Source organism: Pongo abelii, chromosome 17, assembly GCF_028885655.2.
Source record: "Pongo abelii isolate AG06213 chromosome 17, NHGRI_mPonAbe1-v2.0_pri, whole genome shotgun sequence".
Classification (NCBI taxonomy): Eukaryota; Metazoa; Chordata; class Mammalia; order Primates; family Hominidae; genus Pongo; species Pongo abelii.
This window is the reverse complement of record NC_072002.2, coordinates 19,901,193-19,914,558: the sequence shown is the minus strand read 5'-3', so window position 1 is coordinate 19,914,558 and position 13,366 is coordinate 19,901,193. Positions and strand designations below refer to the sequence as shown.

Below are 13,366 nucleotides of genomic sequence, written 5' to 3'. Positions count from 1 at the left end.
GATTCAGTACTGCATCTGCCCTGACTGCCCTATGGTCCCAGATGTGGCACCACAGCCAGGCCGCCTCCTGTGGCTGTGGAGGTGGGTGGCCAGACCCAGGTTCGCCTCTCCAGCACTGAGGCCCTGTCCACACTTGTTCTGGCGCAGGAGGCCTCGGGCCTGACGTGGTCTCTGACCTGTGTTTGCCTGCAGTGCTAAAGACATAGTGACCCGTGTGCCAGACAGTCAGGTCACGCTGGGCCACATGGAGGATCACAGCTTCACCAAGCCCATCTTCATCCCTAAGAAAGACGGGCTGGGCCTGGCTGTCTCGGCCCCCATGTTCTATGTGAGCAATGTCGAGAAATATGTGGGTAAGCGCCATCCCCTTCACAGTGCTCTGGGGCTTGAATTGGGAGTGCTGGGGCACCCCCCACTGTGCGTGCTGTTTCCCCGGCCCGACTGTGTCTCATGTGTGCCATGAGCAGGGAAGGCTCAAGGCTCACTGTACTCTGTTCCCAGTGCTTTTAGATCAGACCTGTGTCCCACTGAGATGACATGTGACCTGGCAGGTCCCTTGCCCTCCCAGATACTCTGGCTGCAAAGTGGGGGCTGGTCTGGGAGACCCTTTGATTCTGGCAGCTATGAATTGCATTCCTGTGGGTGCTACATGACACCGCCACGCCCGGGAGTCCCTGGTGTTGGCGGGCGCATGTCCCCATCCTGGCTGTCTGGCCGGGCACTTGACCAGATGCCTGGCCTTCCTCATCTGTACTGTGACCTGCCCCCACGGCACCAGAGTCTTCTCGTCTGGATTCCATCTGGGTTCTAGCCAGTGCCATTGCCATCAGCAGTGCCCATTTTATGTCCTCTTGCAGCTCCAGATCTACTGGGCTCAGGTGGGCACTTGTGGGTGCAGGAAGCACCAGTGGGGATGCCATTTGAGAGCCAGTGGCAGGGAGAGGCCAGCACATCTAGCAGTGACCATGATAGGCCAGTGGCCACACGGCCAAGCGTGGGGGCCATGCATGGTTGCAGGGCTTCAAGGTGCTCATGGGGGATGCATGGATGGCCGGCACGGGGAGGGAAAACACTGAACAGGGAAATGCCCAGGACAGGAGCTGGGCGGGCAGGCAGGCACACTGTCTTCTTGGTGCTGGGGCTCCGAGGTGACTACCCCCACCACTCTGAGCCTCACTCCCTTCCTCTGGCACCGCTCGTGAGGTGTGTGCTGGAGATGAAATGAGGTCACCTGTACAAGCCTCTGGGCACATACGGGCACCCATCAGGAGGCCCACAAGTTCAATTTCAGCAGGGGCCTGGGACCATGTCACTTCTCTAGAGCCACATAGCCATCCTGGGGCCACTGAGACTGGGTTCTCAGACTTGTGAGGAGGAAGAGTGAGCACCGTGGGAGCTGTCAGGCATCTCAGGAAGAGGGGCTAGAAAGGTCTCATCCCGGAACCTGGGGTGGAGGTGTTGGGGGTCCATGCAAAGGGGCTGATTCTGTGGGATTCTTACTGAGGAGGAGGGCAGGCTGGGCATGGTTTGAGCTGTGACAATAGCTCTGTGGCTGACCCTGCCCTGAGCCAGGATCCAACCCCTGGTCTTGCCTGTGCTCGGCTTTGCCGCAGGTTTGCCTGAGTAGAGAGAGGGCCATGGACATCTGGTGGGCTTGCTGCACGATGCTGGTCTGGCAGCCTTGTGTACCGCAGCCGTAATGTTCACACTCGCTGGGCCAGTGCTCTTTGTCACCTTCCCAGCCCCAGGCATGGTGCACGCAGGATAACAGCTAATACAGGTGAGGGCCTGCCCAGTGTCAGGCATTTTTCTAAGCTCTTCTGATGTGGGAGCTAATTTCTTCCTTCCCACATCTCTGAGAGGTGAGGCCAGCTCTGCCACCAAGGCCCTGGGGTCATCTAATTATGCGGACAGGGGCTGGTTTGTCCCTTGGCCCTGTTCCTTCCACAGCTGTTCCTGAAGAAGCAGGGAAATGGTTCATAGTTTGTATTGCTTCTATGTTTTTCTTTCCTCTTAATTTCTTTTTTATGGTGAAACTTTTTAAACACACACAAAATTAAAGGAACAGTCAGCCGTCATACACCCAGCACTGGAAATAAAAACCACCAGCTTTCAGCTGATTTTCTGCCTCCCTATGTTTGTTCTCTTGTAGTATTTTAAAAGAAATTCTGGCCAGGTATGGTACCTCACGCCTTTAATTCCAGCACTTTAGAAGGCTGAGGTGGGTGGATATCTTCAGGCCAGGAGTTCGAAACCAGCCTGGCCAACATGGTAAAACACTGTCTCTTCTCAAAATACAGAAATTAGCCAAGTGTAGTGGTGGCACCTGTAGTCCCAACTCCTCGGGAGGTTGAGGCAGGAGAACCACTTGAACTTGGGAGGTGGAGGTTGCAGTGAGCCAAGATCCAAGATCACACCACTGCACTCCAGCCTGGGTGACAGAACAAGAGTCCATCTCAAAAAACAACAAAAAAAATCTTTGACATACATCATTTTACCCATAAAAATTACATTACATAGCTCTAGCAGACAATTTAAAAAATATATAATCACAGTTCCATCATCGCACTTGATAGTATTAACAATAATTCCTCAGTGGCATGTAAGACCCAGTTTAATTCTTGTCAGTTGTCTCAAAAATACCTTTCTACATTTGGCTGTGGAATCCCAATGAGACCTCCACGTTGCATTTGGTTTTTATGTCTCTGAAGTATCTTTTCTTCTGACTCTGCCATTTCCTTCCATCCCATTAGTTTGTTGGGGAGAAGGCCATGTTGGCCCCGCAGAAGGTCCCACACCCAGGATTTGGTTGCCAGCATCCCCAGTGGTGTCGTTGAGCAGGTCCCTCTGTCCCGGGATTTGCTCTAAACTCGTGGTTAGAGGCTTGCTTGACTTGCCTTCAGGTTTTTGGCAGGACTCCCTCTGGGTGGGTGTGCCTCCACCCATGGGGAGGCCTGTCATGCCTGGCCACACTCTTGCAGTGATGCAGACAATGGCAGTGGCCCTGGCACCCACCTCATCTGTCCACATTAATCCCATGACCTTGCGCTTTGTGGTCAGCACAGCCATGGAGAACTATTGCAAAGGGCAACTGGCAATTCTGTCTTCCCTTCTCCCTCTATCAGTCATGAGTCTTTATAAAGAAATTTTCTCCTCAGCTCATCTGGTTATCCTGAACTTTTCTTTGTCAACTACAGAAAAGGATTTTCCCTTTATTTATCAGTTTGCCAATTATCAGAGTAATGAATTGGTGCCCTACAAATGCAGGGGTTTTGATAGCTTAATTTTTAAAATTTAGGTAGGTCTCATGAACTACTTGGAATATACACTAAAATGTATTTGTTGTTGATATGAAATTCAGGCAGGCCAGGCATCCTGTGTTTTCATTGGCTAATCTGGCCACCCTCGCGGAGGCGTGTCACCTGGCCACGTCGCAGCATCACCAGGTCAGAGGAAGAGTGGTCGGGGCACTTCGTTGAGCCAAGAAAAGCAGGTGGGTGAAGTGAAGCTGGATGTTGGCACCCAGAGCCTCAGCATCCAGCCCCTGGCAGCTCTTGCCATGTGTGAGGGCAGCCAAGGATGTGTGTCCATTCTACACATCCCGGCCTCAGGGAGGCTGTGCCACCCTCCCAGGGTGCTCAGGCTCCACCTGCCACCGCCCCACGGCTGGAGCGGAGTGTGGATGTGACAGATGTCACCAAGCAGAAGGACTGCAAGATGAAGCTTGAAGGAGTTTGCGAACTGTTACTACATCACCAACTGCAAGCGGGTCCTCAACATTACCAACCTTGAGTTCTTCGACACCCAGTGAGCACCGACACCGTGGGGGTGTGGGGGCTGGGGTTGGGGCAGGGGTGCTGTGCTGTCCTTGGCAGTCACCTGAGAAGCACAGGTCGAAGGTCTGAGAGAGTCTGGAACACTGCACATGGCACACACTGATTTATCCTGTTTCTCTCTCTCTTTTAAATTTTTTTCCTTTTTTCTTCCTTTTTTTTAAAGGTTGGCTCAAAGCTGTTTGTCTTTTAATGTATGAAGGTGACACATCGTGAACCATTCGAACAAAAATAAGGAGCGAAAAGGCAAAGCCTCTTCTGACCTTGGCCACCCCCATCTCACTTGTCAGAGAGAACCACTGGTAACGGTGTGTTTTTTCCAGAATGCACACACTCATGACGCAGACACATCGATCACACACCCACTTAGGACACACAACATACATACTTAACTCACGAACACACTCAGCACTCATAACACCAAGTCGTAGACATGCTCATGACACACTGACTCATGGACACTCCAACACATGACACGACACACACTCACATTTGCTCATGGACACGACACGCTCACTCATAGATATGCCACACGCAGTCATGACACACTCATACCTACTCAGACACATGGTGCACTCACACTCAAGGACTCCAGGACACACTCGCCAAGACACGACACATTCACAACCCACCACCACTCACCCATGGACACACTCATGCCAAATTCATAGACACGAGACAGTAGGAGACACATGAACACACATGAAACACACAGCATTCACCAACACAGGGTACACTCACACGCATGGAAACCCCAACCCACTTGTGATACAACATACTAACACACTTGCTCACATGACTTGGGCATGTCACTCACTCATGGACATTGACAGACACACCTGCGGACACACTCCTGATACGCAGGCACTGATAAACACAATAGACTCATGACATGCTTATGACACACACATCCTTGATGCACTGAGACGCTGACTCACTGGCACACTCACACTCCTAACACCCTCATCCCTGGCACAGTTACCAACACCTGCACACACCCATGAGATCCTGCATAGGCGGATGTTGTGATCTGCGTCCCAGGCAGGGTGGGCCCCACACAGACGTGCCTTGGTTGGCCCAGTCTCCCTGAGTTCCTGGCGCTAGTTGTCGTCAGCCCTGTGGTCACTGGGTGCGAGTGAGGCATCCTCTGTCAGGGCTGACCTACACCAGCCTGGTTTCCTAGTGGAAGAGCTGCTGGTCCCACACTTTGTGGCTCTGACCTTGTTCTCCAATGGCTGCCGACTTGGTGGTGGTCGGTGCCAGCCCTGGATCCACCCCTCACCCCATCTCCATCACATCTCCTCTGCTGTCCAGCTGGCCCCTGAGAAAGATCCAGAACACTCATCGTAAGGCATGCATGGCTCAGGATGGCTTCAGTCTGCATCATTTCCATCATGCCTACTTCTTGAAAGCACATAACACAGGTAAAGGGGCAGGTAGGACGAAACAAAAGAATTATTTAAAACCACACCAAGAGAATACAAAACTGTGTTAAAAGCCACGAAAAGGTTATATGGTCCTGCATGGTGGCTCTTGCCAATAATCCCAGCACTTTGGGAGGCTGAGGCAGGAGGATCGCTTGGGGCCGGGAGTTTGCAACCAGCCTGGGCAACAAAGCAAGATCCTGTCTTTATTTTTAAAAAAGTTTTTTAAAAAGGTAATGAGCATTCAGTTTGGTTTGAGCTTCCTAACAGCAAAGGCAAAAAGGGAAATGGAGTGGATTATGGTATCAGAGGGAGCAGTATTTGTTGCTTTGGTACCGAACAGCATAACTGAGTCATGTCTCCGTCAACTTAATTTACTTCCCTGCCTGGGTAGGGGGTTCTCACAGAGAGATGTCGGGATGATGGAGCTAGGGAGAGAGGGTACTTTGGCCTGTGGTTTTCCATTGGGCTTTTCTGGGCCATCCCTTTGCCTCCTGTGTCCACTGGCCCAGTCCAAGACCATTAGGGGGTTGTTGGCAACTTTTTTTGGCACTTAACGTACCAGAGCCTTCATGTGGGCTTGGGTCAGGGCCATGGAGTGGGCTCTGCTTCATCATTAAGTCTGTCCCGTAAGATGTTGGCCAAGTGGGGTAAGGTCAGGCTTGACCCCATGGGCTGTCTGGGGTAGCTCTTGGGGCCTGCTGGCTCAGGGGGGCCACAGTGACCAATGTACCCCCAGACCAGAGAGTTGCCTGCTGTGTGGCAGGTCTAGGGTGATGTGCACACTGCTGGTCATTCAGACACATGTCACATCTGGACTGTTGGTCACGGTGGCTTTGCGTGTCCGTAGGGGCTTTGAGGACCACCCCCCACCAACTCAGAGAAAGGTGTGGCCTGCGCCTAAGCTGGCCAAGCAACGGAAAGGAGGACATTTGAGGGTGTGGTGGGAGGTAGGGAGAGCCTGGCCCCTGTGGTGTGTGGTGGTTGGAGGACCCAGCTGGGATGGGTTGCGAGGTCCCTTGTGGCAGGGAACACTCTCCTGTGGGCAGCGATGCGCCCAGACTGCTGAGGGTTCAGAGCTTGGCAGTGGGCATTGATGGGGGCAATGAGGACTCCTGGCGGCTGGAGAAGGCTGCTGGTTTGGAGTCTGCTGAAGATGTAAAGGTGAGGTCTGTGACTGAGGCTGGTGGGATTGGGGCGGTGGAACTCTGCTTGTGATTTGTGACAGTCTTGTCCAGGTGGTGTGACCTTTGAGTAGAGACAACAGCACTTTCTGATGGGATGGCAGAGACATGACAGACCCTGTCTTCCTGGAGGCAGCAAGAACTCCCAGATCTGGTTCTTGGTGGCAGCTGAAATGTTATTGCACAGGTGTTTTTTTTTTTTTTTTTTTTGAGACGGTGTCTTGCTCCTGTTGCCTAGGCTAGATTACAGTGGGGTGATCTCGGCTCACAGCAACCTCAACCTCCTGGGTTCCAGCGATTCTCCTGCCTCAGCCTCCCAAGTAGCTGGGATTACAGGCACGCCACCATGCCCAGCTAGTTTTTGTGTTTTCAGTAGAGACAGGGTTTCACCATTTTGGCCAGGCTGGTCTCGAACACCTGACCTCGTGATCTGCCCATGTTGGCCTCCCAAAGTGCTGAGATTACCGCGTGAGGCACCGTGCCTGGCCTAGTTAGACGTTTTTCATGAAATATAGTGCATTTTATGCAGGATAGTGACATTTCATTGAATCGAAGGCTGCCTTTGCATTTCCCTGTCTTCCCTGGATATGAGTTGGCTGGATTTGACAGTGACCTGACATGGCCAGGTGTTGCGGGTGCCCTATTGTCAGCTCTGAAGAGCAGTGGCTGTTATCTAGGTGACACCAGAGGCACCTGGGCTGAGTGTGAGAAATGATATCTGTGCTCCAGCCCTGCACATTACAGCCACGTGCACGTGGCGAATCCAGAAAGACTCACTTTCCAGTTCCCAGGAAAGGAGTTTCCCTCTCGGGTGGATGGTTTTGGGGCTTTCTCATTGTCTTCTGGGGGTGGATGCCAGCATCACACCCAGTCTCCTGCCAGAGTCACAGCCAGCGCCTGGGCTCGTTCCGCTCTCTGTGATCCTGTGTGCTGCTTTGTGAAATGGGAGCTGTGACCCGTGCGTGGCCCACAGGTGGTGAGACAGTGTGGGGCATGCCTCACAGAGCATGTTTCCCGCTCCAGGGGACATCAAAAAGGGAGCCCCAGGTTCCCTCACCACCTTCCTCTCCCAACCCCAGGATGTCCAGCTTCGTGGAGCCATCTGACATCGTGAAGAAACTGACCTAGGTGGGCAATCCCTGGCCAGATGATGCATTGTTGGCCAAGCCCAAAGTCAGCAAATACTGCCTGATCTGCGTGAAAGACAGCTACACAGACTTCCACATCGACTCTGGGAGTGCCTCCGCCTGGTACCGCGTGCTCAAGGTGAGCCACGCCCCTTGGGGCACCTTGGCTTTGCCGTGGCCGTGACCCATCTGCAAGATGGTCTGCAGTCCCAGGGAGCCCTGACTGTGGACAAGATGCCACTCCCCAGCGGGCCCTGGACCGTCCATCCCTGCGACAGGAGGCCATGGAGACATCGCTGAGGGGTAGGGATGCATGTGTGGGTGGAGGCGCGGGGGTGCATTGTGGGCGGAGGCGCGGGGGTGCGTGTGTGGGCGGAGGCGCGGGGGTGCGTGTGTGTGGGCGGAGGCGCGGGGGTGCGTGTGTGTGGGCGGAGGCGCGGGGGTGCGTGTGTGTGGGCGGAGGCGCGGGGGTGCGTGTGTGTGGGCGGAGGCGCGGGGGTGCGTGTGTGTGGGCGGAGGCGCGGGGGTGCGTGTGTGGGCGGAGGCGCGGGGGTGCGTGTGTGTGGGTGGAGGCGCGGGGGTGCGTGTGTGTGGGTGGAGGCGCGGGGGTGCGTGTGTGTGGGTGGAGGCGCGGGGGTGCGTGTGGGATCAGAGAACCACACAAGTTTCTCATTTTTCTAATGGGATTCAGGCTCGTTAACAACTGGGTGAGGCTACTGGGTGACCGTACACTTAGAGAAGGAAAGGGGTTGTTGTGAAGACATCCTGGAAGAGGGGCCAGCCATAGCCAGTGCCCCGCACAGGAGCCAGCAGGCAGCAGGATGGGGGCATCTGAGTGGACAGGGAAGGCTAGGAGCTTTATCATCGAGGCTGAGAGAGGGAAGCCAGAAGAAAAATAAGATGTAAATAGCAACAGAAACAAAGGAAACTCTAAGCTGGGGGCTCCCCTAGCTGCTAACTGGGTTCTCCAGACCCACTGGAACTGGAGCTGAGGGCGGGTGTGTGTGCTGATCCCACCTCTGGGAGGCCTTGAGGAAGTCACTGAGGCATTCTTGGAACCTGCCTTGGCTTTGCTGCAGTAGGACAGGAGTCTCGCTGCTCCCAGTGCAGAACCCCTCTGGCATAAGACCGCCTGGGACACAGTGGCATCATTTGACACAGCCTGAGATCCAAGTGGCTCTCAAGAGTGGAGCTACCTGGAATGCTTCTGACAGCCAGTTACAGCTTTATTTGCAATCTGGGCACCTACGCCATTTGTAGTGCCTCAAAACTATGTAATGTGGGATTATGGGCTTTGGACTATGCTGGGGGCCCAGATACCCAGAACCTTCCTAACACGCACACTTCTGAATTGCAAAGCACCTGTGCCCTTAGTGATGTAGGCAGGAGTCGTGGACCTGGGTAGGGCACTTTTCACATTAGGGCCTATCACTTGCATCCCCACCCCACGTCCTGGCATGGGTGGCTCTGCCAACAGGCTCTCTTGTCAGGGAGAGAAGATTTTCTATCTCATCAGGCTGGTTTCGGTCGACATCTCCTGTATGAGTGCTGATGGTCTGCCTCTAACCACAGCGAGATGTTCTTTGCCGACCAGGTCCACAAATGCTACAAGTGCATCGTCAAGCAGGGCCAGACCATCTTCATCTTCTCAGGGGAGTGCAGGCAGCTTTGGGGACCGTGTCCTAGGGCTTGCGGGCCCTCACCAAGGTTACGCCTCTCTCCCTCAGGCTGTCCCCCCACCATAGGGTCTGTCTGCATCCCTGGCATGCGTGCTCCCTTGTCCGGAGCTTAACGCCACCCCAGCCCAGTCCCTGCAGAGGGGCCAGCAATGCGGCTTGTGCTGTCTGGTCAGCATGGGCACTCTTCACCACCGAGGCCACCTTGGAGCTGCACAGCCAGTCAGCCCATTTCACAGCCTGGCTGGGCTCACTGTGACTGAGCCCACGGCTGGAGACCTAGCTCAGAGAGGCTTGTGTGGGGACAGCAGCCACGGCATCAGAGCCAGTGAGGGAGGAGGGCGCTAGCTGCTAATTAAGGCAATATTAGGGGATATTTTGAGTCTGTGCTGAAGGAGAAAGTCCGTCGTGAGCCGCTATTTGCCCCTAGATGATGTTAGAACAAATCCCAGACATCCAGCTGTTTCATTAAATGTTCCACTATTTCTGAAGGGCTTCCTTTCTTTCTAAAGTAACACAGCTACAGTACCGTTCTCCCACCTCAAAAAATGAACAATTAACAGCAATTCCCTAGTATCATCAAATAGCCTATTGGTGTTCAGATTTTCACGTTGTTTTATAGGGTTTTTTTTCCTTCATTTTAAATAAGTATCAAATTGAGGCCCTCACATTTTAATTATTTATAAGTCTCAGAATCTTCTGTAATCTCTGGGTCTCTCCTTCGTCCGTCGGCTTCCTCACAGTCAACAGCTATTTAGGAAAGAGCTGTGGGTTTCCCAGGGTCTGGGCCAGGCTCTGTCTCCGAGGATAACCCGGGGTCCAGTCCCAGCTCTGGGGGCGATGCAGCTGCCCTGGCCTTGTCTCCTTGTCCTGAGTGTGGTTGGGAGGCCGGGTAGCTGGACCCAGGCTGGGGCTTCCTCTCTCTGAGTACTGCACTCATGTGGCCTGAGCGAGTCTCCTTGGACTCCTGGGCCTCGGTTTCCCTGTCTGGTGCAGGGCTGGACTGAGTAGTCTTTGCCGCCTCAGACACAGCCCATTCCATGGAGCCCGGGGTGGGCCCAGGGCCAGAGAGCTTCTCCCAGGGAAGCCCCAGGCTGCTGGTGAAGCTGCAGAGGTGAACAGGGCATCAAGGCACAGGCGGGCAGGAGCTGGAGCCTGGGTTGGGCCGGGGAAGGCCTGTGCTGGTCTCTGCCACTCCCTGATCTGGAGCCGTGAGAAGCTCGTTCATGGGAGCTAGGTCGGGTGCCAGCCACTCCTGTCTTTCAGGCTGGAGCTGCGCCACACTCACCCCTGTGGACTGCCTGGCCCTCGCGGGACATTTCTTCCACAGCCTGAGCATGCAGATGCAGAGGAGGTAGTGCCTGCCTTGCTGTCTGCCCTCAGGCTCCTTGGGGCAGTGTCCTTCCTCTAGCTGGGTCGGTGCTGGACACCTTGGGCCGAGCACTGGCTCAGCCTGCCTGTGGGTGACCTGGACATGACCGTCAGTCTCTGTGGGCCTCTTCGTGATGTGGAGGGAAGGAGGAGATGGGCTCTGGGGTCGTGCAGGCCGACCCCTCTAGGGACCTGGCTGCTGGACAGTCATAGTCGCCCTTGGTGGGTTTGGGTTGCTTAAAATCCTGCTCCCTTTTCTTCTCAGGCACCAACAGAGCTCTCGTGGGCCCCGAGCCCTGCAGCTTCCCAGGGCGATTGTCCCCTGGTCCACCTCAGCTATGCAGGGCCCAGTGGGGAAGCCTGAGCTGGTGTGTCTGGGGCCTGGATCCACCCCCATTGTCGCCTGCTTGATGGTTAGTGCACTGAGAATGGCTCTTTGGTGGCTTTCAGAGCATATGAAGTGGAAAGAAGGTTGAAACTGGGCAGCCTGACTCAGTTTCCCAACCTCAAAACCTCCTTCTGGTACATGGAGAAGCACCTGCTGGAGGCGTTCAAAGGTACTGGTCACTCCAGGGTGGGCTTCCAAGCCAGGGACTGTTGGCTATGGGAAAGCCAGACCTGGCTCAGGGCTGACTGGGTGTGAGTGCTGCCTTCCTGTGGCCTGAGCAAGTCCTCTTGGGACTCAGCCTCCTGGCCCTCAGTTTCCCCATCTGTGTAATGCAGGGCTGGATTGAACAGGTTGGGCCTCTCCTTCCGATTGGACTGTCTCTTGTTTTAGAATGAACACTGGGCTGCGGGTTGAGAGGGGCGAGTGTGTGCGGCCTCGGTGCAGGTATCAGTCACACCCACTCCACTCTTCAGTCTCACCTCCATTGGGAATGTGGGGCCCTGGCTCTGTCACTAGCTGAGGAATGGGTGTGAGTGGGCTCTGGGTCCACTTAGGATCCCTCAGGGCCATGGAAGCTGGACCATGACGCAGGCTTGTGGCTCAGTCCTGGCCCTCTGTGGAGGCACTGTGGCATCCCTGGGCCGCCCCTTTTGTCCCAGGTCCTGCCTGGCCACACCCTCAGAGATGAGAGCAGGTGGCTTCCTGCAGCCACCACCCTGTTCAGGTCTCCAGACTCTGCCCAGCAGCGTGAGGGAGCTTGCAGGAGGGTTTGCATTTATGTGTGATTTCCTTTCTCAGTGCGCCCTTCACCAGAAGTTGCTTTTTTTTGGTTCTGATAGCAGCCAAGAGCTCTTTCATCCAGAACCCTTTGCATTCTGGCCCTAGTTTGAGAAGGAAAAATGGTCCTTAGTCATGGCTGGCCAGGTTTCAGTAAGATTCTCCCATTGCTCCCTAAATGTGGAGCCATACAAATAAGGTTTAATCTTTATTATTTAGGGAATATATTACTTTGGAGACAGACTAAGCTCCTGTAGCAACAAGACACCAAAATATAATGTCTTAATAAAAGCACTTTATTTCTCTCTTCAGTAACAGTGTGCAGCTGAGGGATCCAGGCCGGTGGCAGGCTCTGCCCCATGTCTTCTCCCAGACACCCATATTCAGTGGCTCTTACTCCATAATGCTCAACATATGGCCTCTATACCTGCTTCCATGGGAACTACAATGATGTTATTTTCCAAGCACCTTCAAGGAGACGAGGAAGTGCCGGCAAGTCTGATCTTTAAAATGGTGACTAAATAGTAGTGTGGCTATAGAATTTATTGTCTAAACCCGAGCAACTTCGAGGGGAAAAGGGGAGGGCTAAACATACTTATATACTTTTTGAAATATTTATTAATTATTAGCTGATAATTTATTTTTATTGTATCGGTAGATCTAAAAAATTGTTCTAAAGAAAGTTATAAAATAGTTTTAAAAATAGCTTATATTTGTATGCCTACTGCCACAGAAAGGAAACTGTTGGCTGTGCTGTGTGCATCCAGAGAGGATTAAGGATAGAGAGATTGGTTATGTTACTGGACGTCGTTCAGATACAAGCTTCTGTTACAATGAGAACCCTTCTTGCAGTGCCCACACAGATGTCTCATGTAGTATGAGAGAAAATCAAGGGAGAATCTGGAAGTGCAGAAACCATCAAGGCCTACCTTAATGCAACCATTAATAACGTGGTTAAAAGTGAAAAATTCTTGGAAAAATCCTAAACTAGATAGGACGATAGACTGGTAGGAAACCTAGTTTTTAGTTGGATAATTACATATCCCGATAAATCTCAAGGAACAATTCCAAAAGAACAAGAAAGAGCTAAACTTGTATTATGGGATTCATTGTAAGTATTAAAGACATACGCGAACTTTGAAACTTTAACAGTTCTGAGATAGAGAAGAATATAATTATGACATTGTTATACAGAATATGTTCTTTATAATAAAATGTCTTTAATATTCAGGAAATTTATTTTTGTGTATTATGTGAAATAAGTATAACTTTTTTAAAGGTAAAAATTTCAAGCCTCAAGCTCTGTTATTTAAGCCAGGATGATGAGAATGATTCAACACAAACATTGAGTAACTATCCAAATTGAATATGAAGAATTGCGTGGCAGTTACAAGCATAACTAAATCATGAAACTGGATTTAAGAAATACTGGTGTGCAGCAAAGAGTAAACATTCAAATAGTAGAGAAATTTGGGAAACTTCAAATTTTGGGTGGAGGCAAGGACGATAAGGAGGACAAGAAGAATTATCTAGGGAGGCTGGAGGAAAACTAAGAGAATATGGTGTCTGAAGAAAAAAAATTTCTT

The 13,366-nt window shown here is 52.6% G+C and overlaps 2 long non-coding RNA genes across 2 annotated transcripts in view; both read left to right on the top strand.

Annotated features, from left to right (window-relative positions):
- The window catches only part of LOC129049670 (uncharacterized), a 29,267-nt gene extending 25,460 nt beyond the window's left edge, over nt 1-3,807 (top strand). The window contains exon 3 of the long non-coding RNA XR_010137535.1: nt 3,362-3,807. This is a non-coding gene — a long non-coding RNA (uncharacterized LOC129049670). The remainder of the gene's footprint in view (nt 1-3,361) is intronic.
- A 51-nt stretch (nt 3,808-3,858) lies between these two features.
- Nucleotides 3,859-13,015, top strand: LOC134760280 (uncharacterized). Its single transcript, XR_010137534.1, has 4 exons — nt 3,859-5,257; nt 7,521-7,707; nt 10,881-11,028; nt 12,093-13,015. It is a non-coding gene; the product is annotated as an uncharacterized LOC134760280 (long non-coding RNA).
- The last annotated feature ends 351 nt before the right edge of the window (nt 13,016-13,366 follow it).